The 24,414-nt window shown below is 37.1% G+C and overlaps 1 long non-coding RNA gene and 1 pseudogene across 1 annotated transcript in view; both read right to left on the bottom strand.

Annotated features, from left to right (window-relative positions):
- The window catches only part of LOC120589179 (uncharacterized), a 51,676-nt gene that overhangs the window by 5,941 nt on the left and 21,321 nt on the right, over positions 1-24,414 (bottom strand). The gene's annotated exons all lie outside the window — the stretch shown is intronic.
- On the bottom strand, positions 23,225-23,343 carry LOC120589185 (uncharacterized; annotated as a pseudogene).

The raw sequence follows: 24,414 nt of genomic DNA, 5'->3' as shown, positions 1-24,414 counted from the left end.
TGAGGGAACACTGATTAATCTGTTGGGAGCGTAATAACATTTGGTGTTGCCATCTGAGTAGGAAGCTGTGTTGACCCAAACCATGTCCTCCTCCTCTTTCTCTTCCACTGCTGAATTCAGTGGAGAGATTGGAAGGTGCTTTTTGTTCTCTTTGGGCTAAAACCACAGCAAGTATAACCCTGGGCAAAAAAATCCACTCTTACATAATTATTTAATGTAAATTATCTTGCTTTAGAAGTCTTTCTACAAATATTTGAGTTTTTGCTATATATCATTCTGTAATTTCTTTCTAATTTATTTTTGTTCTGGTCAGAGAAACTTTGCATTATTCAGTTCTTCTAGATTTGTTAATGTTTGGTTCATGTCCATTGAATGTCTTAAAGGTTTTCTCTTTTTGTTTTTGGGGGGTTTTTTTTTCAGCAGTTTGATGTGTCTTATTGTGGTTGATTTTGGTATTTTGCTTGGTTTTCTCTGAGCTTCTGGGACACATGGTTTGATTTCTTCCATTAATTTTGGAAAATTCTCAGTCATTTCCCTTTCATATATTTCTTCTGCACCATACTGTTTTGTTTTGTTTTTTTCTCATTCTGCGAGTCCAGTTACACATATCTCCAGTTACACATGTCCCAGCTTTCGGTTATGTTTTTGTCCCCCACCATGCTCTGTTTTTGCTTTGTGTTTACTTTTTGGTAATTTCTATTGACCTATCTTCAAGTTCATTGATTCGTTCCTTAGCTTCAAGTCTACTGACGAGCCTAACAAAAGTTTTTCATCTAATTTTTTTTCATTTCCACTTGAACATTTCTTATAGTTCCCATATTTCTACTGAGATTTTCCATTATGATCATGCATATAGTTCACCTTTTCAGCTAGTGATATAACAGACTCATCAGAGTTTATTTTTAACTTCTCAGATCCAACAACTGAATCATATCTGAGTCTGATTCTGTTGACTATTTGGTCGATAGTGTTTTTACTTGATTCTTTGTGTGTCTCATCAATTTTGGTTGAATGATGTGCATTTTGTTTAGGATAGTAGGAAGGAAGGTCTCTGGTATGTATGCCCAGAAATGGGGGTGCTTCTCTTTTACTTGGTCTACAGTGTGGGAGACTGAGACTACCTGTTTACTAAGTAGTCGAGCTGAACAGAGCTTTATTAATCTATGATTGCCTTCAGCGCAACTTAGTCTTCAAATTCCTCTGGTGTCACTTTGTATTTAGGGTACAACCTGGTTTTCCAGAAAGTTTTCCTCATGTCTGATCCTCCTTCAGCCATAGGTCTTCCCTTTAGCCTGTGTCTCAAAAAAAAATCTCTTTTCCTGTCTCTCAGGAGAAGATCATTGTTACTCAAAGCTCACCAGCCTAGTGACAGAGAGTTGAGGGTAGTCTGTGCTTTTCTGGCTCAGCTTCAGGTTGGTTCTGTGTCTCCTCTGGTCTCATTGTGGGGACTTCTTATTAATCCTGTTCTTCTCCCACCAGTAGGTTGTCCCTGTTGCTGTGGGACAAGGATGTGGTCCTGATTTTTCTGATCCTTTCTTCCGACCGTAATCGGTTTTCATCTGTGCCTGAGGGTGACAGGGCTTACTGTCATTCCCTTAATGAATTAAGACTTTTGTTCCATAGAGGCGATAGTGGAGGATAATTCCCGTGGAGGTTCATAACTACTGTCTCCTTTTCTCTGGCCACACCGCGAAGGAGGACTTCTCACCCTCTGCCCTGCCTACGGGCTTTCTCTGGAGAAATCTCAGAGAAGAATCTGCAAGTGGGTGCGAACTCCCTTTGTGTGTGGTTCCCGAAGGTTCTATACTCTCATGTTGGGTCTCTTCAGGTCAAAGCACAAGTCATAGATATTACATTTTTTCTAATGTACCAATTTAAGCTATAAATTACTCTCTAAACACTGTTTTAGCTGTATCCTAAAATTTGATATGCTTTGTTTCATTGCAGTTCACTTCAAACTATTTTTAAATTTCTTTGTGACTCTTTTGACCTACGTTCGTTTTTAGAATTATGCTGTTTCCAAATATTTTAGATTTTATAGATATCTTATTGTAATTGATTTGTACTACAATTCTGTTGTGGTCAGAGAACATACTGTATAATTTCGGACCTTTAAATTTATTAAGACTCAATATCATTTTGGTCAGAGACTGTGTTCTACATAATGTTGATACTTTGACATTTATTGAAGTTTATTTTACGTCGCAAGACATGCTCTCTCTTAATGTTCCATGTCCACACGAGAAGAATATGTATTCTGCTTTTTGTCCTACAATGTCAAGGAGTTAAGTATTGTTGATAGTGCTGTAATCTTATATGTACTCGTTTTGTTCTCTATTTTAAATAAATTACTAATAGCTAGGTTTGAAAATTTCAACTATGATTGTGGATTTTTTGATGTCTTTAGTTCTGTCATTTTTTTTGCCTCCTGTCTTTTGAAACTCTGTCCTTAGTTGTACAGTGATTTTGTGTTATGTGTTCATGAATAGATCCTTTTTATCACTATGAAAAGTCCCTCATAATATCTAGAACTAATCTTTATCTTGAAGTCTACTTTATTATTAATAGAGCCATCGCATCTTTCTTCCATTTAGGATTTGTGTGGTATAACTGTATCCTCTTACTTTCAACTTGTCAGTGTATTTAAATATACTGAGTATTCTTATATTTTAATTGGCTTAGATCTTTTTTATTGAGTGACAACCTTGTAGTTTTATTGGACTAAGTCCACGCATATTCACTAAATTATGGAAGTGCTTTAATTTAAATTATGCCATTTATTGGTATTTATTTTATATTTATACAATCGTTTTTGTTTGTTCCTTTCTTCCTGCCTTCTTTTGGATGAGGCAATCATTCTTTAATATAGCATTACATCTGCTCTGAGAACTTTTTAGCCATTCCTCATTCTGTCGTCTTATTGGTGGTTTTAAAATTTTTAATGTGTTTTTAAGTTATCATGTTTTATCTTCAAAAATTATCACTGCAGGAACAACACACCATATTTAATATAGTGTAATTCCATTTACCTCTCCTCCTATCTTTTGTGCTTTTTTATATTTATATATGTGCTATGAAATTCACAGTACAATGTTTATATTTTTACTTTAATATTTAATACATATGACATATTTTAAAGATGTTTTATATTTACCTAGATATCTATACTTGATATTGCTTCTTAGTCCTTCCCTAGAACCCAGTTCTATTTAATATCATTGTCCTTTACCCTGAAAATTATTTTTAATCATTCCTTGAGATATTAGTCTGCTCAGAATGAATTATCTGAGATTTTATCCTTCCGAAGTTGTCTTTTCTTTGCCTTCACTTATGAATCATCCATTTGCCGTAGAGAGTCTAGGTTACGTTTACTTCCCCTATACTTTAAAGATATTTACCCATTGTCCTCTGTCCTCCATTATTTATGTTGAAAAGTCAACTTTCATTTGTGTCACTGCTCCCATGTCTGTAATGTATCTGTTTTCTCTGGCTGCTCTTAAAGAGCTGCTGTTTACTACTCATTTTCAGTAGTTTATCGTTTTGAGAAAATCTTGCCCACGTCAATAAGGATAGAAAAGAAAAGATAGGATTGAAATGTATCAACTAACTATCCTTCCCATACTCTCTGTGATGATCGTGGGGACCTTTCACCTATATGATGACAGTTCTCTGAGGATAATTTGTCTTCCCCTCACACAAGGTCCCCTTTCTCTGAGAGAATTCAATAGCTGAGAGCAGTATGCCTGGTACCACACTGCCCAATAGATTTAAGCACCCCTAACTCTCATACACATGCACATCTGTCCTCATTCTGGCCACAGAAGCCCTTTCTTGCCCTTTTTAATCAGGATTCTACAGTGAGGATTTGAAAGCTGAAACATCAGTCTGCAACATATACTACCATACAGCCAATTCCATAGAAGAGCAACCACAGATCACACTTAGAAACCAGGGCAGGAATATGTTTATAGGGTGCATTTTTGAAAATGATTGTTGGAAGTACCAATTTTGATGTGCCTAATTTTTCCAACTTAACGTTTATTTTGGAACAATGCAGGTGATGACTTTACTCCCACAGTAAACCCATGCTTACCGGAGTAACACCAACCCCATGAACTGCCTCCTCTGGAAAGGCTCCAATGAGAAGCAAGCCCACAGCTGCAGGTCAGCTCTGTGGCAACAGTCTGCCTGCTGGTCTGAGGGAACAGCCTCCTACAGGTGGCCTAGATCCCCATGTTTGAGACTCCACAACTGAACTTTAATTTTGCCTTTCACCTTCCTCTGTGATGATTGCAGTGCACAACTTGGTGACCTCTGATTTGAGGGAAGTCAAAAATAGAATCTTCTCACCGAAAGGCATCTGAGGACAAAACGAACAACAAAAAAAATGTACAACAGTAGACTAGTATTTTGATCGCAAGAGCCAGAGGCCCTGCCACATTCTAATTGACATCGTCTCAAATTAGATGTCTTTGCTGGATTATATAACTAAATTAATTCACCACTTCATCTTAAAATGAGTTCATTTTTGGTGAAAGATTCATGAAGGGATTAAATAGAAGTGACAACACAAAACTAAGCAAAACTCACAGTCCCAATTACAATGCTCAAAACCAGGCCAAAGGGAAAAAATATCATGTGTTTAATACCATCAAAAGTTCCCTTAATTGACCAAAAAATTTTTTTCTAAAAGTAACTTTGTGTTTGGCTAGATGTTTATATTTTCTTTAGCCCTCTTAGAAGATTTAAGAGGAAGTGAACAAGAATTAGTACATAAACATGTCAGCAACCATCTTCTACCTGTGGCTCAGTCTGAAAAAGTCAGGAACCGAGAAATTAAAAAGAGTTTATGAGAAATTCTTTCTCATCCCTCTTGGATATTATCTCTCTTGCTTCAAATATACAGGAATGAAACTGGCCAAGGATTTTGGTAAACGTGTGAAAGGACTGTCATTCCATTAGAGCTGTAATTTAAACAGAACTTCAAATTAACCCACATTCGTGGTAGATCTGGTGGAGACTGTTGAGGGCTGTGCTCATACGGACAGGAGCAGAAAAATTCTCATGAAAGGTTGGCAACAGTATCCTCTACTGCTATAAACCTCAGTGTGCACGTCAGTCAACAGCAAGAAGCAATGAAGAGTGAAGATATTTTACTTTCTGCCACTCTTATTTGAGATACATGTGACTTAAGGTGCCCGTATTTTTTATCAATGCTTATGGTCCTCACTCATATCTTTTAATACTAACAGCATGCTATCAGAAACCTATTAACAGAGCTGAGAATAGCAGCATGTTTAGCTGCAGAATACTAAAGAGGCAACACCTACTCCTACTGTTTCACCATTTCAATTAAAAATATTCCGGTGACAAAGACTCAGTAGTAAATATTTCTCATTGGAAAAATGGCTTGGAAATAGATTTTCAGTAAAATTTCAGAGTTGGGAGAAAAGCTTACTGTAAATGCATGAATTTAAAACGGCCAAGCAACTGGTGATTATCAGCCAATTATTCTTTAGATATGCAGTTACTAGTCCTTCTAATGGTTAAGCATTAAAAGATTATAAAGAAGAAGTGGTTTTATGAACCGATCGAAATGGGAACACCATTAGTAAAGCAAAAGTAAGTAAAACAAAGTTAAAATAGTTTTGGAAAATTCATTCAAGCTTCGAATTTCCAATATACACAAAAAGGACTTCAAAAGTCTAAGAAAATTGGCCGCAAATGTTTGGCTACCTTTCAGAAAAATCTACTTTGAATTGGCCTTTATCTTTGTTTTTTTTTTCAATTACAGTTGACATTTCAATATTATTTTATATTAGTTTCAGGTGTACAGCACAGTAGTTAGACATTTATATAATGTATGAAGTGATCCCTGGATTAGTCTGGTACCCACCTGGCACTACATGTAGTTATTACCATATTATTAACTACATTCCCTATGCTGTACTTCATATCCCCGTGAATATTTCATAACTACTAATTTATCCTTCTTAATCCTTTTACCTTTTTCAACCAGCCTCTCAACCTGCCTCGCACCTGACAATCACCAGTTTGTTGTCTATATCTATCAGTCCGTTTTGTTTATTTACTTTTTTAGATTCTACATGTAAGTGAAATCACATGGTATTTGTTTTTCTACGTTTGACTTATTTCACTTAGCATAATACCCTCCAGGTCCATTCGTGTCCTTGCAAATGTTAAGATTTCATTTTTTATGGCTGAGTAATGTTCCATTGTATGTATATGTACCACCAGTTCCTCATCCAATTGTCTTATTGATGGGTACTTAGGTTGCTCCATATCTCGGCTATTATAAGTAGCACGGCAGTGAATGTACAGGTATATATGTCTTTTTGAATTAGCGTTTGGTTTTCCTTGAGTAAATATCCAGAAGTGGAATTGCTGGGTCATAAGGTAGTTCTATTTTGAATTTTTTGAGGTAGCTCCAGACTGTTTTCCATAGTGGCTGCACCAATATGCAATCCAACCAGCAGCGTATGAGGGTTCCCTTTTCTCCACATCTTTGCCAACTCTTGTTTCTTGATTTATTGATGATGGCCATTCTGGTAGGTGGGAAGTGATATCTCATTGTGATTTTAATTTACATTTCCAATTAGCGATGTGAAGCATCTTTTCATGTCTCTTAGCCATCTGTATGTCCTCTTTAAAGAAATGTCTATTCAGGTCCTCTACTCATTTTTCTAATTGGATTTTTTGGTGTTGAGTTACATGAGCTCTTTATAAATTTTGGATAGTAATCCCTTTTCAGATGTATCACTGGCAAATATCTTCTCCCATTCAGTAGTTTGTCTTTTCACTCTGTTGATGGTTTCCTCTGCTGTGTAAAACTTTTTAATTTGATGTAGTCCCATTTGTTTTTTCTTTTGTTTCCCTTGCCAGAGGAGAGATATCAGAAAAAAATATTACTCGGAGCAATGTCAGAGTTTACTGCCTATGTTTTCTTCTAGGAGCTTTATGGATTCAGGTCTTACATTTAAGTCTTTAATCCATTTTGAGTTCATGTTTGTGTATGGTATAAGAAGGTGGTCCAATTTCATTTCTTTGCATGTACCTGTCCAGTTTTCCCAACATCATTTGTTGGAGAGACTGTCTTTACCCCATTGTATATTCTTGCCTCCTTTGTCATAGATTAAATGACCATATGGGTGTGAGTTTATTTCTGGGCTCTCTGTTCCGTTCCATTGATCTATCTATGTGTCTGTTTTTATGCCAGTACCATTGCTGTTTTGATTACTATAGACTGTAGTGTAGTTTGATATCAAGTAGTGTCATACTCGCAACTTTGTACTTCTTGCTCAAGTTTGCTGTGGCTTTTCGGTGTCTTTTATTCTGTATAAATTTAAGGATTGTTCTAGTTCTGTGAAAAATGCCCCTTGGTATTTTGATGGGGATTGTATTAAATCTATAGATTGTTTTGGGTAGTATGGCCGTTATAACAAAGTTAATTTTTCCTATCCATGACCATGGTATGAACGGGCCTCTATTTTAATTAAATGTGATCAGTAGCTATAAATAGCTAGTTGAACTTTAAATTTTTTTCTTCAAAATGGATATTTATAAATTAATATTTAATATGGTTATTTTGTAATTTTAAACATTCAGGTCTGTATTAAACCTCCATGAACATTTTCAAATGCATATAAATTCTCTTAAAAGGGTTTGTCCCTGAAAGGGGAAAAAAAATAGCTTAACTTCAATTTAAATGTTAAAAGCAGATTTAAAAAAATCAACATCTCATAGGAACACTTTCTAAGTTAAAACTGAAAGTCTCTTTGAAAATAGAAAAACCTTACATTTTAAATATTACTCGGTCTGATCCTTATTCTGCGCTATGAATCAAGTCATTAGCCAAGGAGCACAAATGCAAACAGAAATGAGTCTGTGATTTTGAAATGGTTTAAAGATGAATGAAATCCAGGATAAGGTTAAAAAATATGAGCATATTTCCGTCTCTAAAATCTCGAGGTCAAGTAGCAGTTTTCTGAGTTAAATCCAAATTCCATTCAGGGTCCCTTCAGAGCTGCAGTCCTTCCTCCTGCTTCCCACATTCCAGTTACAATCAATTCATTGCTTTCTGTTCTGCGAAGCAGCTCCTCCTAGGACAGAACGTCCTTTCAGTGTGTGAAGCCCTTGTCAGGAAGCAGTCCCAAATTAACCCCATTATTCCCATTCATATCCTTCTTCTGGGATGACTCAATGTGCTCCAAAATGGCTCGCCATCACAAAGGTTCACTTGGTGCCAATTCTCTGCAAAGCTTTTATAACTAGACTGTGAGATCACAGGAAATAATCCTGTCTCTCCACTCTATCTTGATGCCCCATTCCCCATAAAGCTTTCCTCGTTCATTTATCTGGAATTACAACCTGCATTTTTTTTTTTCATTCTCATAGTTACTTTGCACCTCTTGCTAATGTATACTTAATTATCCTGTGTGTTGTGGTTACTCGTTCGCATGTGTGACCTACTTGTTTCTGGGTTTATGCTTAAATGGAATCAAAATAACAAGAGTAAGCTATATTTTGCTGATTCGTTCTTTTCTTTTTAACCTAGTAATTCCAAATCTAGACCTCTACATTCTGCCCTCAATTATATGTGACAGTACAGTGGAGTAGTTTGAGGGCTTATAAATGAGACCTCCGCTACTACATGATAGCTATCATGTGACTTCTTCTTCTTCTCTGGCTTTTCGCCCATTAATCACCACTGTTCCTGATATGTTAAAAGTTGCTCCATGTTCTCCAGGATCCTCGACATTTTTGTATTCTTGTATTAATAGCTTCTGAAATCAATTTACTGAAATAGGGTAGAGAACCACAATTGAGACAAGCACTCTGCTATCGTCCAGGTGTTGTGGTTATCACACGCTCACAGCCTTAACATCACTGTGTACAGACAATAGAATTCTGTTCCAACTAGACCAATGTTCAAGTCCACTCATATCTAAATTCAGGAAGTGAATATGTCGAATATGGTAGCCAAGGCCTCTGATAAGGAACTCTATCCCTTTGAACTTTGTGAGGGTGAGGATATTGTCTTCTGCATCTCCACATTCATCAGCAACCAGTATAGTATTTGGCATATAGTACATGTTCAGTAAATTTAGGTTGAATAAATGCATTCTCTCTGGTAACACCTAGTGTGATTACATGCATAATAGATTCTTACTACATTTCTTTTATTTTTTTAATTTATTTTTTATGGTGACATTGATTAACAAAATCCAATGTTTCAGCTGTACACTTTGCAGTAAGGCATATATATATATATATATATATATATATATATATATATATATAATGTTTACATTGTATGTTTACACAATGTTACATTGTGTGTTACATTGTGTGTTTACCTCCCATAGTTAGATTTCTTTCTGTCACAACATATTTGTTATTACATTTCTTTAATTTAGACGTACATATAGTAGTCACACTATACAAAATGATGCCTTTTTTATTAAGGAGTTTAAATTTTAGGATAGGAAATTATAATGTTATAAATAGTCTCTATACTACAATTTTGAAATCCACATCACTCTCAAGTTATTCTATTTTTTCTTTACTTTGCTTTTCAGTCAAAACTCTTGAAAATGTTCTAAATTTTTTCTCTGTGTCCTCAAATCCTGTCCACTCCAAAACCCACTGTAATCTGGCCTGCGCTTTAACTACGACACCAAAATCGTGCTCGACGGAGTCACCAAAGTCATTCTAATCGCTACATTTAACAGGCTTCATTTCTTGCCTTTTTTCAGCCATATACAGGAATTGACTAGATTAACAAAGATTCTTTCTTGAAAATATCTGTTTCTTGGAATACATGAGTCTACATTCTCTCTATCTTTTTGGAGATTTCCTTCTCTGCCCATCTTTAAGTGTTGATACTTTTGTTCTAGGTCCTTTTCCTTTTTTTAAATATCTCCATGGTTCCTATTACCATATATGTGTTGAAAAATATGAAATCTCCAATCCAGTTTTCTCTTCTGTTGGAGACATGCATGTCCAAATTGCTATTGGCACTTGTATACCACATCTCTTTAACTACTCAAACATGCCATACTTTAAAAAAAAATTATTTACATTAGTTTCAAGTATACAGTACATTGCTTAGACATCTATATAGTTCATAAAATGATCCCAATTGCTCCCTCCCTCCCCTAACTCTCCACCTTGCCAACATATTAATGCTAACTGCATTCCCTACACCCTACTCCCCGTGCCCATGACCATCCACCAGCTACTAGTTTGTACTTCTTTACCCCTTCACGCCATTCTCTCAGTCCCCCACACCCCTCTCCCCTCTGTTCGAAACATGCCATACTCTTCAAGTCTCCTAATTTTGCACATGATGTTTCCTAGGCCTGAGATGTGCTTATCCAGATAACTTTCCACATTCTTTCTCAGTTCACTACCAAATATGTCGGCTTTTAGCTTAGATGACACTATACCTATAAGATTTGGAATTACTTTCAGTTCACAACATATTCCATGTTCTTCCTTGCTTTGGGGTCTTGTAATATACATGATATTAATTATACCAACTTTTCAGGGCAAAAATGCGTGTTTTTATCTCTCTAATTCACATTAAATCTGATTTAAACACTTATCCTGCCTATTGAGAAATCCAGTCTCAGCCATTATTTGAGCCCTTTTCCTGACGATCTTGGCTTTAAAATAATCCCAGGTTTACTTTGTGCCGAAAAACCATGAAAGGAGCTTTGTTCTTAGTTATGGTGGTGATGCTAGAAATGCACATGATCCAAATTCATATGGTCCATTTAACATGGAAAATATCAATATTTGTATGATGAGAGTGGGCAAAAGGATATTCATCTTAGCTATCAAGGCCCAGTGGCTTAGTGCTCACTCCTGACCACATGCTGTGCCTCCCCCACTCCATCCATATATCCACATATATCCATCACCTCTCAGGGCTGCTAAATCAGAGTGAAACTTCAGTCCCCTAATATTCATGTAAACCTCAATCTCTGATTCTGTCCAATTTCTCTAAGAAAAGTCACCATCTCTCCACAAGTTTTGGGCCATTTAGTTTTCTTTTACTCAAAGAACTAGCCTCCACTCTCTCATATTCTGAAAACATCCATCATAACCCCTGTTAAAGGGCTTGACACACTACATTTCCTTACTTTCCTCCAAGGGTGTGACTCAAGATACAGGTAGAGATGCAGTGGATCAATACGGGCCCTGTTTTTCCAGGGCTGTGGGAAGGAAGTGCTGTATTTTTCACTTGTCTTTGTTTGTCCCCTGGAGCCAAGAAACCAATATGTCAGTCACTCCCCACTGCCATGCACGCACCCAGTTATTCACACTGCTAGGCTGACTCACTTCTACTCACCTTTCAGGCCTCAATTTACATGTTTTTTTTTTCTTCCAGTAACCCTTCCGGGATCTACAAAAATGTTCGGTTTCTTTTCTGTGAGCTTCCATAACCCCCTGCACATCCTACATTATATACCGTTGATACCACTCTGTATTGAAACTGCTTGTTGGGTTGTCCCATGAAAGCGTGAGCTCCACGAGGGCAAGAACTGCTTTTGGTTCTCTAATTATCCTCACACTACCAAAGCATCCAGCATATTAATCAAACATTTGACAAATTTCTCAGATGGCATGTTACTGAATTACTTTCGTATAGAATCCACAATAAAGCCGTTATCAGTGACTTTTGACCAAGTGCAATTTTAGGTTTATATAAGTAGAGAAGATCCACCTTTCATTTGCTTGTCTGCTTTCTCAGTTTATTGATATCCATTTTTCTCTATTGCGGTCTCTCTGGTTCTGAATATCCCCATTCTGCCTCTTTTTCCTTACAGACAGAGCCCTAGATTTTGTACCAAATCTCTAGAGGAATTGGGAGAGATTTTTAGGGTGGGTTGTGTTTCTGACCATCTTTCACACTTCAACTTGACCCCTTTCCAACCAGGATGCAGTGGGAGAACAAGTGTTTTTTCACTCTGCATCCCTCACAGGTCTCAGACCCCATCACTCTCCAATGACATGTCCTTACTCCACATACATCTTAGAGAAATACAACCTTCAATATGCCTTCTACAGCCTTTCCAAGAATCCACAGAATTGATACAAATCAAATTAAGCCACTAAAATCCTTGCGTTTAACCATTTTCCTGAGATCTAATCTTAGAGTGGACAAATATTTGTTCCACCCCTAAGAAGCTACTAAATACCTGTGGCCTTAGGCAAGGTCACCTCAGTCTTTGATCCTCAGTTATCTCTTCTGCGAGATAGGGATAATAATGTCACATACCCCCAAATGGACGCTCTGAGGATTAAATGAGATTATGACGAAAATTGAGCACTCAGCATACTCCTGGTACACAGTAAAGGGCCAATAAAAGTAATTAGGTGATTATTTGCTCCAACTTTTCATTTCAAAGACACAACTCAAATTCCTTTCAACAATTTCTATGGCTAGAACTCAGTGACTGAGGTATTTAAAACAATACCATAATTTACCCTTAGAGGAGTGACAACAAATTCTCCAAAATATTTCTCTAGGAACTGGGATCTGGGAAAGGAGCCGTCCACATCATTCTTGCTGGCCCAATAATGAGTTATATCAATTATCTGCAATGCTAAGAATGTATTTTTACTATAGGTATTCTTACCTTCAATTCATGTAAATGAACAATAAGTTGAATATATAATTCAGCACAGTATCCAAGAAATACACAGATGTGCCCAGTGAGTGATTCCAACTGGACCGGTCTTACAGTGAGACTTGCGGGAGGGTGGGGGTGGAGGACCCATAAGTGCCTTTAAGAACCAGGCTCTCCTGTTAATTATCTCAATTCCATGATTCCAGTGTTTGTAGTTATGCCCTCACTATAGTTTATCAGGGTCTGATCACATGTGATACTTTTGCAAATTCTCAAATAACTGTCACACATCACATCAAAGGCCATACATGAAGAGTGATCAAGAAGCCTTAAGAATCAGTATTGATTTTAATATCATTTACAATGGCTATCTTTTATGAGCCAAATATGGTAATTGTTTTTTATGACCATTACCTCTATCTATATAATAACCCTATGACATAGATATCATCATCACTACTTTATAGATGGGGAAACAGAGGCTCAAAGAAGTTCTTAAGTTTCCCACATATGTATGTATATAAGTGACTAAGCCATAACTCAGCCAGGCTCTTTCTACCATTTCTAGCATTCCACATGGTTTCTTTCAGGAATCTCCCTGTTTGGGGACCACGTAGGCCTCATTTGCTGGTGGCCGAAACCACTCCTTCCAATGTAATCAAACTTGAATGTAAAAACAAAAATAGAACAAGCAAACAACAAAAAAAGTACAAACAAGAATATTCAGAATATCCAAAAAAGTCACACGTTTATGCAAGGATTTTCTTTTTGCTTTTTCTGTGCAAATACATTATTCAACAATGCTACCTTTACGATTTTTTCTGCATTCTCCTCAGTAGTATTTAAGGGATTTTTGAACAGGCCAGTTTTATTCAAGTTGTCATCATCACATCTCAGTCCCCTCCAGCAAATGGTCAGGTTGAAAGGATGGTGCACATCACTAATGGTGCCCTGCAGCAAACTGCTGGAGGAGTCTCACCAAGGGGACTCTGACTGGCTTCTAATCTCTGCACATCAATGGCAGAGATAGTCTTGTGGTCTTGTTAATCAAGTTGCATCTCAATAGCGTTTCAAATGTTCTAAAGGAGACTTGGATGAGAACTTAAAACACAAACATGAACGTTCCCTGGCTGTGCTCTGATTTTACTAGTCTTTCATTTGAACCAGAATAGCTGATTTTTTTGAGGAAGTGATAGATACCTTATCTCAAATATTGTCCCTTCACTGAAAGTCCCTCAGAGAGGCCATCCCTGAACCACACACCCCCCTCACTTAAAAGAGTCCTCCCTTCCTCCAGTAACTATCACATCAACTGGCATTATTTTCGTGAAAGAACCATTGCTATCGGAAATTTTCTTTTTTGGTTTTTGTTTATTTTAATTTTACTTTATGTTGCTTGGTTCTCCCTAAGGAAGCACTAGCTAGCTCTGTCAGAGCAAGACCTGTTTGCAGGCTTATTCACTGTCTTCCCTGTTCCTAAGGAGTTGCCTGGAACACAACAGGAGCTCAAGAAACAAGTGTTCCTGCAATGCATGCCTCCAGAAGGTATAGAATGTGTGCTATAAGGGAGAGGGAAGAGGAGCTCTGTGAGCAGTTCCTAAATCGAACAATTCTCAAGGTCTTCCCTCCAGAAAGACCATCTAAGAGAAACCAGCAGAAGTGTCTTCTCTAGAGCCACCTGGAATTAATTTTTCAGACACATCTAAAGTCTGTCCATGGCCACTAAGTGTAGAAAGTTCTGTGGCCACACACGCACACAAAGGCTTGCAAAAAGTTTAAAAGAAACCGTTAGCCAAAGGGAATAAGAGTCTGTATTTCTCAAGAGGCATAGTACATTAATGAATGACATGAAAATAGTGGTTTTCGTATCTCAGACACGGGTTTATGTCCATGGTGAGCAAAATTAGACAAAACTGAAAGCCCAAAGCTCTCCAGTGGCTCTCCGCTCCTCTTAACATGGTATTCAAAACCCTATATGGCTCTGGCTCCTTCCTGCCTCCGCTCCATGTACACTGACTTCCTTGGTAATCACTGAAAGCAGCAAAGTCTTTACCAATCTAAAAAAGTCGGACTTGCCTTTCCTTCTGCCTGGAAAGTAACCCCTTCAGCTCTGTGTCACACCACTCAGACTTTGGCATTGCTGTCTCCTCCATAATTCAGGTCTCTGTCCAAACTTTACCTCACTGGAAAGTGGTACCATTTAATAACTCAATGTTAAGTAGCCATCTAATAATTCTCAATTATATTACCATCTTTTATTTCTCTGCAAAACATGCTGAAATATGATATTTTTCTTATTTGTATATTTACTTGTTTGCTGTCATCCTTCCCTATTAGAATGTGAGCTCTGTGAGAGAACGTATTCCTTCTTCCCTCATAGGTTCTTTGGCTAGCCTAATAATTGACATAAGACAGATTAACAGGAGAAAAAATACATTTAATTTTCTACACACAGGAGCTCATAAAAAAATTAAACTCAATGAAGTGACCAAAGCAGGCAGCTTTCATACTTTTTTAGACAAACAATTATTTGTGAAGAATTGACAGAACAAAGGATTTGGGGCTTGAGATAACAAACTAATAAAGAATTAACAAAGTTTGTTTACACAGCCTTCTAGGCCTTGAAATCCCTCTCTCTCCAGATACAGATGCCTTCTACTTTCCTGACATAAGGGGAACACATGGGAGTTTTATTTCCTGCTTTCAAGGGGACAAAGGAAGGTCAGAGCATCTTCTTGTACCGGCTGTTTCTCAAGTAACTTTCATTCAAAATAATCAATATGCCAAAGTCACACATTCTGGGTGGCCTTGGCCTGCCTTACACCCTACCATCCATCTGCCAGGGATCATTTCTGACTTGTTTTCTGATTTATCCTCAATATCTAAAATAAGGCTCAGTACACAGTAGTATCTCAACATATGTTTGTTGAATGGAGAATGAAAAGACATTTATCAAATAATAAAACCAATGAATATATAATTTAAAATGTGCTCAGAAGTGCTATAAAGGAGAAATGCAGGGGCTGAGATAAGGAAATATGCTGGTAGGATGGAGAGTAGAAGGAAGCTACTCTAGGCAGAAGCATTAGTCAAGTGCTAAGGACATGGTAAGTTGAGAACTAAGAAGGAGCCAGCCATGCAAAATGTGGCGGGAAGAGATTTTGATATTTTTCCATTTATTTTTTTATATTTTTAACTTTTTGTTTTTTGACAACTAAAGTCACAGGAATTTGCCACGATCATACAGAGATGTCCTGTGTACCCTTCATCCATTTTTTCCAATGGTGACACGGGGAAACTATAACTGGAAAATTGACGATAATAACGGTGTTTACATATGATCCCACTCTATATTATTACATGTGTAGATTTATGTAACCACTACCACAATCAAAATACAGAACTATTTCAACATCACAAAAGACCTCTCTTTATATTTGTTTCAGTCACTTTGATTTCCTACAGTTGTATGGTTTGGTGACTTAGGGTTAAGCCAGTACAAAATTGTTTCTGTCCCATAAATGACTGTTTGTAGAGAATGTATCCATCCACAGGATTTGCCAGGTGACTTTGAAAGCAAGTTAGCCCCTTGGGTCAGATAAACTGTGGCCTGAATAATTTACAAGACGTTCAAAATAGCATGGGTTAAAGTAATAATTCTATGGTTCACATTCAATTCTTGCTGCCTTAAAATCAGCAGTCTTTCTCCATTATAAGGTCAGATGCAAATTGTTTTTCCTCTGTGCAAAACAAGTAGATTTTCATAAAACCTAACCTGGCGATGTGCCAAGACAGTTAATTCCATTTGGAGTACTAGCTTCTGCCTTCAGAACACCTGCATTTCCCCACCTGTTTTATTATTTTCTTTTTCTACCCTAGTCTCATTTGGGGGTTGAATTCAAAAAGACTTCAGATAAACCTAATTTTTCCTTTTCGATATATACGGATCATCTCATTACCAATTTTTGTCCTCACTAAAAATGCTTATAATTCTAAGCATGAGGACTAAAACCAGCAAAGGAGCATTTTCCATGAGATGGTTATTTACCTGACAGTTCTCACCAATCATCACACCACCTGGCCTTTGTCCCTAGAGAAAACATAAGCAAAGTTCCCCATGCACAATGCTTCTGAAGCTCTGGGCAGCTGCTCTCGTTCAAAGACTCTAAAAAACATCATGAAATTATGTCACCAAAAGCAGTTCCATTGCCAGTGGACCAGCTGCCGTTTTGTGTAGACAGATTTATCAGAGGGTTGAATGCTGAGAATAACCTCAAGTATGGGGACACTGTAATTATGAATTCCAAATGGGAGAATTCACAACTAAAGATATCATCAAAACGGAATGCATCTGAATCTGTGTCCTCTGCTCCACTAGGATTAAATATCACTGTAACCCAAATAGGCAACTTATTTGCAATGTCAGCCTTTAAAAAATTGTATTGAGTATCCTTGATTTTCCTAAATTAAAATTCAAGGAACACACACACACACACACACACACACACACACACACAATCATTCACACGCACATTCACTTTTAGAATTTGAGGACAAAAACAAAATGCATATAAGCAAAAATTTCTCATCATGAAGTTACAAAATCACTGTTCTGACCATTTTCTTTATTACACACTATGAGGTAGTATTCTCAAATTCTGCGTATTGGTGAGATTTCTAGTTGTCATTCAAAAGGGGATATTAAATAGGGATTAGCACACAAAACATCAGCGGTGACAAGCCATCGAAGTACCAGAGGAACTTCACATTTTGGGGGAGAATTAACCTTTGTATCTGACATTAAAAATTCATCAGCAATCCCAGTTAAATAGGAACGATTTGATCACTTAAAGCTGTTTGTATCTCATGTACCTTTTATAACAATCTTTCTAAGAATAGTAAGAGGCTTTCATTGAAACTCAAGCCATAAATTTCAGCTAAATTTGACTTTGTTGGTATATTCTCTGAAAGAGCCATTTCTTTTCTGGTTTCTATTTACATAAACTTCTGACAATATTCAGTTAGTAGCTGTATCCTTTCTTGTATCCTCGTCTTTGGGCAATTTCATCCATTGTTGTCTCTTAAGTATCATATATGTGGTGACAATTCCCAAATATTCACGTCTAGTCCTGCTCATTCCCCTAAATTCTACACCCAAACATTCAGCTATGAGCTTTAGTTTTTATTATATATCCAGCAATCATCAAAATTTGTCTCCAAACCATAACTTATCTCCCCAACCACCCTAACTTTTTTCAATTACTCAGCTCCTTAGTGCCATAAATAATGTTATTATCAAAGCAGATTATAAACTTTTCAACCTCTACTCTGCATAAACATGCGGTTAGCAAGCAAATCCTTGATTCCTTGGATCTGCACCTCCTTTTTTTTCTTCTTCAAAGCCACTTCTCAAATTCAGACTCTACTCTTTTCCCGGCATATTGCAATAGCCACGTAACTTCCGGTCGCTCTTTATGCCATCATTCTTTACACTGCTTTTTGATTTAGCTTCTTAAAATACAGATCTGATCAAGCTACAGTTTTGTTCCTTTTTTAAAAAAAAAATTGTCCCCTAGTACACATACTCTAATGTTAAACCTTATTCAATCTCCTGCTAATGTATCTTTATTTTTCTTTTGGTCATATATTGACCTATTTGCCACAATTCTTCCACTTTGGGACTCAGCTCCATCTCTTCCCCCAGTCCTGAGTCCTACATGCCCACACCCACACTCTGACAGTTCCAATCCTGTTTATCAGGCAGTCACAATTTAAATTGTTCCTCCTCCAAAACATCTTCCCATGTCCCCAATAACACGTAATCTCTCTTTAACATAATGCTTTCAGAACTCAGTTAAAGAACATATTTATTTTTAAAAATTCATTTACATTAGCCCCCTTTTCAATGGGGGATATGTTCTAAGACCTCCAGTGGATGCCTGAAACAGTGGATAGTACTAAACTATATATATATATATATAGTTTATATATATAAAGTATACATGTATGTGTATGTATATATACACATATATATACACATACATAAATACACATATATATACACATACATACACATACTATGTTCCCTATACATACATTCCTGTGATAGTTTAATTTATAATTTAGGCACAATAAGAGATTAACAGCAACAATAAAATAGAACATTTGTAACAATGTACTGTAACAACAGTTATGTGAGTGTGGTCTCTCTTACTCTCTCTAGTAAATTTTATATTTTTCAGTCCAAACCTCTTCCTGAATCCGTGTCACCATCCCCTGCCTGCAGTAAGTGGCTCGGTGTCACTCATTTCAGGGCATCCCTTGCTAAAGTCTTTGTATAGGCTCAACGCCTTCTGGCGCCAACACGCTGCCATCAATAAGAACACATTTTCTGTGCATGTCTTCCAAGCACATCTTAACTAAACACTTGTCACCTACTGTGGCCATAAGTTTTGCAGTTTGAGGTATGACAGCAAAACTAGCACACATTTCTTTTTCCTTCTTCACAAATTCTTGGAAAGAAGATTCGTTCTTACCATAGATCTTGGCAACCTCAGCATATGATTTTTTTTCTTAAGTCTAGAACTTTCACCTTTTCCCTTAAAGAAAACTCTTTATGGCTTCTCTTTGGCATATCCAATTTGCCAGAAGTTGGCCATGTGAAACTAGGAATAAAAAAGCATTTCAGACAGAGGCAACAGCAAATAAAAATGTCTGAAGGTGAGAAAAAGTATCCAAGGGCCAAAAAAGGACTATGTAACTTAAGGGCATTGAGTTGAGATTTAGAGATTTACTTAACATTTGCTACATGCAAGGCGCTGAACAAAACAGTGTTTCTTTCAAGTGATGTCAGTTTAATAGGCCAGACTTATACTGACCCAACAATAACACAAATACATACTAAAACGGCTAAGTACTAGAAATGAAATGTAAAGCCAGGCACTCTGATGTGCCTATGAGGTAGTAAAATGGAGAGTTCCAGCAATTTGTCACCTCTGTGGGGGTTAGAGAAGAGGTCTGGGCTGAAGATATGAATTAGCCTGTCTTTACCACATAGGTGAATAATTGGGTTAATAAAGGATCAAGGCTAAGACCTGAGAAAACCTAACACGAATAACCAGTGAGATTATCAATCTAACATTAATATTAAATTTTAAAAATCAGGTAAACCCACTGAAGAGCCTTACAGGAGAAGCCAGAAAGCTAGGCAGACGACCAGAGTACTCAAAACTAAGAGAAGAGCTTCGACGAGGAGTTAAGAACTTCAGTCAGTGCTATTGAGAGGTTAACTCACAAGACATCTGAAAAGTATCTACTGGATTGTGTATCAATACGAAAGTCACTGGTAAAGCTTAAAGAAATCAGTATTGGTGGAGTGGTAGGGACGGGAGAGAAACTAGCATGAGTTAAGGAGAAATGGGAGGTAATGAAGTGGAGACATGATTTATAGACACTTTTTTCCAGGAGCTTGGCTGTAAGCAGTAGTAGAGAATTGGCAATTAGAATAGCCTTAATTAAAGTGATCGCAACATCATTTGGGTAGTTATTGATTTAAACCTCTGTTTCCTTCTCTTAATTATATGTTGTTAGATTGCCACCATTATTTTTTATTTTTAACCACTATAAAGCAAGTGGGTTAGACTAAATGATTTTTTTTTAAAAAGGCTCGAGTTCTGCTCAGAGGTCCCAGAGGTTAGAAGCAGCAGAGCCGAGGCCGAAGGCCAGGGCTTCTGATTGCAAGTTGAGTGTGTTACATGCTACCTCTAGTCAAAACCTGCATTTAAACCTGTCCTTGAATTATAAAGGTGTAGGCTATCTTGAAAGGAGCTATTCACTAACATCTCGGTGAAGGTTAACTTTGGCCTTAGGAGAAATGTCCCTAGTTTGCCGTGACTTGAAATGAGATCCAGTAGGCAGACACCTGCTCTCAAACACAGATTCTCAATGGCCCCATCATAAAATTTATATAGCTGTCCGTAGCCCTACTATATGTGCTAATTAATTAACTTCATAATATTTATCTGATAACATTCCCATTTCCAAGTATTTTTAGGGAATTATGATGAAAAACACTTGAATCAGTTACATTAAAATCTTAAACAGGAAGTATGATGTAACACACATTAAACGTTGGGTAGCTTGTACATAGGCACCGAGAATTAAAATGGTGATGATCTTTGAGAAATCCATTTAACTTTTTCACCATCTTTAATATTTTATTCCTTATTCAAGTGTAGGTGTGCAGCCACTTCCGAGACTTCCAAACTACATTGATGGCCCCTCTGCTGCTGTGTTCACATTCTGAGAATCCCCTAGGCTCCACTACACATGCCAAGCCCTGGACATGCATATTCTTTCTCAGCTCCGTTTCAGTGCGTCCACCCTCCCTACCAACACCAGCAGCACTAGCATAGTACGTGTTTATGGCTAGTCGGGCACAGAGGTATTTGTTCCTGTTTTCCATTCCTCCTTGCATGCATATGGGCACATACAAAAATGAGCCATTTAAATGCACCAAGGTAGGATGTGGGATAAACATAAGACTTCTTATACAATAACGGATTAGGTTATAGTAATGTATTTTGAAGAACGTTTTTTAACCACATAGAATGTGGAGAAAATTGGCTGCATGAAATCACAGTACACTTTAAAAAGTACCTCTATGTTATGTCTAATGGGAGAACTTCTAAACAGAGAGAGTTGTGGGCTTTGAATATTGTCTTTTCAAGATGGCAGGCCAGCTACAATAGAAACAAATCTCTGATTAGAAATTATGGGCCCAAAGTAATTCTTAACGCTCTTGTCTGTCCTGACCACAGTAGAAATGAATAATAAAAGGCCGAGGACATCAACAGTTAAATTACTGTCACTGACGTAAAGAAGTTTCGACCATTACAAACTGCAACAAGGGCAAAGGATAGTGTCGGGTTTGTGGCTTACAAAAGAGAAAATAATATATCTAATTGCAATTAGGTCCAGGCTCTGGGAAGAAGAATGCGAGGATAGATCTCTTCGCACCACTGAGTGAGTTAAGAGGATTTTTTTTTAAGGCAAGGGGTGAAGAAGCTCCTGTCTCATTTGCTGTGTATCAGAGAAACAACTTTCCAGAGCAGGTTTGTCGCTGAGCCTCCAGACACAAGCAAAGAGGAGGGGCTTGTCCTTTTGTATTCTATGCTAGCCTGAAGTCAGTTATGCATCAAGCTACTAGACAGACAGGAAAATACATTCAGATACCTTTTACTTTCTTATCTGTTCTCCTCGAGAAAATGCTTGCAGTGATGTCCAATTGATGTGTTCAACGCACTGTCTTTATTGCATTCAACAAGGGAAAGATTATAAGTATTAATTGAGCGCCTACTGTGTGACCAAGACCATGGAGAATAGCCCTAAAACATTATTTTATAACAACCCCCAGCCTTACCAGCAGGTCTATACATGCCCATTGTTTCCCTTAAGGCAGTGGGCAGATAAATCTTGAACAAGACGGCTCATGACATGCATAATAGTCTTACTCAAAGAATATCTAAAATAAGTAACTATGGCTATATCAAATTCTCCACACTGTGGGCATTCACATTTGTCATTATTATGTTCAGAGTGAGGTGATACAGATACTACGAGATCTTTAGATTCGGCCAATAGATGTGAACTCTTAAAATAACAACAGCAAAATATACAGTCATTATGCCTTATTTTACTTATTTGCTGAGATAGTAAAAAATGTATTTGCCAACAGCTAAAACTTAGCTAATGTATTCTAGAATTTAAAAAAAATAGATTTCAGGGGAAACAAAATTATGTTAACTTTTAATTCATGACAGAATCAATTTACATAGAACTCTTCATTCAGAGATCATTACAGCTCAATGAAATTCCACAACTTCTTGCCAATAAAGGTAAGATAGCAGGAACTCCAGTATGTATGTCCATACATCCTGTGTGTGCCACTACTGAAGTGCTGATATAAACTTTGGTCAACTCAGGAAAAGAATATGGAAGATATTTTTGGAAGGCTCCATTTTGGAGCTATGTGGATAAGTCACACACATCAGACTGACCAAAAAAGCCAAGTTGCAGATCACATACAATTGGATAGTTTTTATGAAATTTTTAAAAAGTACAAAACAATGCAATATACTGCTCAGGAATAAATAAACACGTAGTAAAAATGTAAAGAGAAACAAGACAACATTAAACATCCAAATCAGTATAGCGCTCATTTCTATAGGGTGTGGAGGTAACTGGTGCAGGGAATTTAACTGAATTGGCTATTGTTTCCTAAACCGAGTTTGGATACATGGGTATTTGTTGTATTCATAGCTTTATATCATCACATGTGCTTTAATAAGTTATTTTCAAATGTACACAAAATTAGAGGTGCTAGTAAAATGAATTCTTGTATACCCATCTCATGTATTCAACAATCATCAAAATGTCGTCATATTTGCTTCATCTTTGTTCTTTTCATTTCTAAAGGTTTTGTTTGTTTGTTTTTAGGCAAGGCAACCCTTGGTTGACCTCACAGATTGCAAGGACCTTGTCATCTTACAATCCCTTATTTTTTACACCTACAGTACCTGGTCTTCCTAGGTGGTCTCCCATCCAAGGACTAACCAGGCCCGACCCTGCTTAGCTTCCGAGATCAGACAGGATCAGGCTTGCTCAGGGTAGCATGGCCATTGACTCTAAGGTGTATTTTAAAGCAAATCCCAAACAGCGTGTCATTTTATTTCTTCATGCTTCAATGTACAGATCTAAAAATAACTTTTTCCTCATTTCTTCATTTTCATTTAGTAAAAATTTATATACAGTAAAGTTCACTGTATATAAATATAAGCAGCATACAGTTTTATGACTGTTGAAAAATGCAGTTATATATACTGCAATCAGGATTCAGAACCAACCCATCATCCCCCACCCCCAAATTCCTTCACATTGCCCCTTTGTGATCAACTTCTGTCACCTGAGCTTTTAAAAAACATAATGCTATCACTACTATTAACCAAATTAATAATTCCTTAGTATCAGGTATTCCAAAAGACTATAAAAAACCTTCCCGATTGTCTCCAGAATCCCTTTACAGTTCATTTGTTTAAATCAGGATCCATATAAGGTCCACACGCAATATTTCATTGTTAGATCTCTAGTCTCTTTTAATCTAGGGTGTTCCTCCCTGCCGTGTATCTTTTCATGCTCTTGACTTTGTGGCAGTAACTGGGTCAGTTCCTCCATGCTGTTTATTCTTTTTTGTATGTCTTGAATATTGCACACGTTTTTAAATATTTAAGATGCTATTATGTTGAAAAGGTTAAGTATGACATTCACACAGTTGTTGGTCTTTTGAGGCATGGTGAGATGCTAGAAATGGAGAAGAGCTGATTGTCACTGTGCATGCACTATGTCTGTTTCAGAACGTGTGTCTGGGTCTCCTTTGACTAAAGAAAGTGCTGTGTGGTGAGTGGGAACGTGCATAGATGTTAATAGATGAGAGGTGCCTTACCCAGAAGCACCCAACAGTGAGAATTTGGAAGAAATGACACTTTGTGAATAGCAGATCCTCGACTTGTCCTTCTTTTTAATGATAAATAATCATGCGATATTGCCAAAAAGGAAAGGTTTATTTAAATTCAGCAAATATTACTTAACACCCAATACATACATAAAGCTATATACTGGGGGTGGGATATCAAGAGGATGATTATTGTTAATAGTTAATAATAACAATAGCTGAAATTTGTACAAAGAATTAACTATA

This window comes from Pteropus medius, unplaced genomic scaffold, assembly GCF_902729225.1.
Source record: "Pteropus medius unplaced genomic scaffold, Ma_sr-lr_union100, whole genome shotgun sequence".
Taxonomy (NCBI): Eukaryota; Metazoa; Chordata; class Mammalia; order Chiroptera; family Pteropodidae; genus Pteropus; species Pteropus medius.
This window is presented reverse-complemented; position numbering and strand designations above follow the sequence as displayed.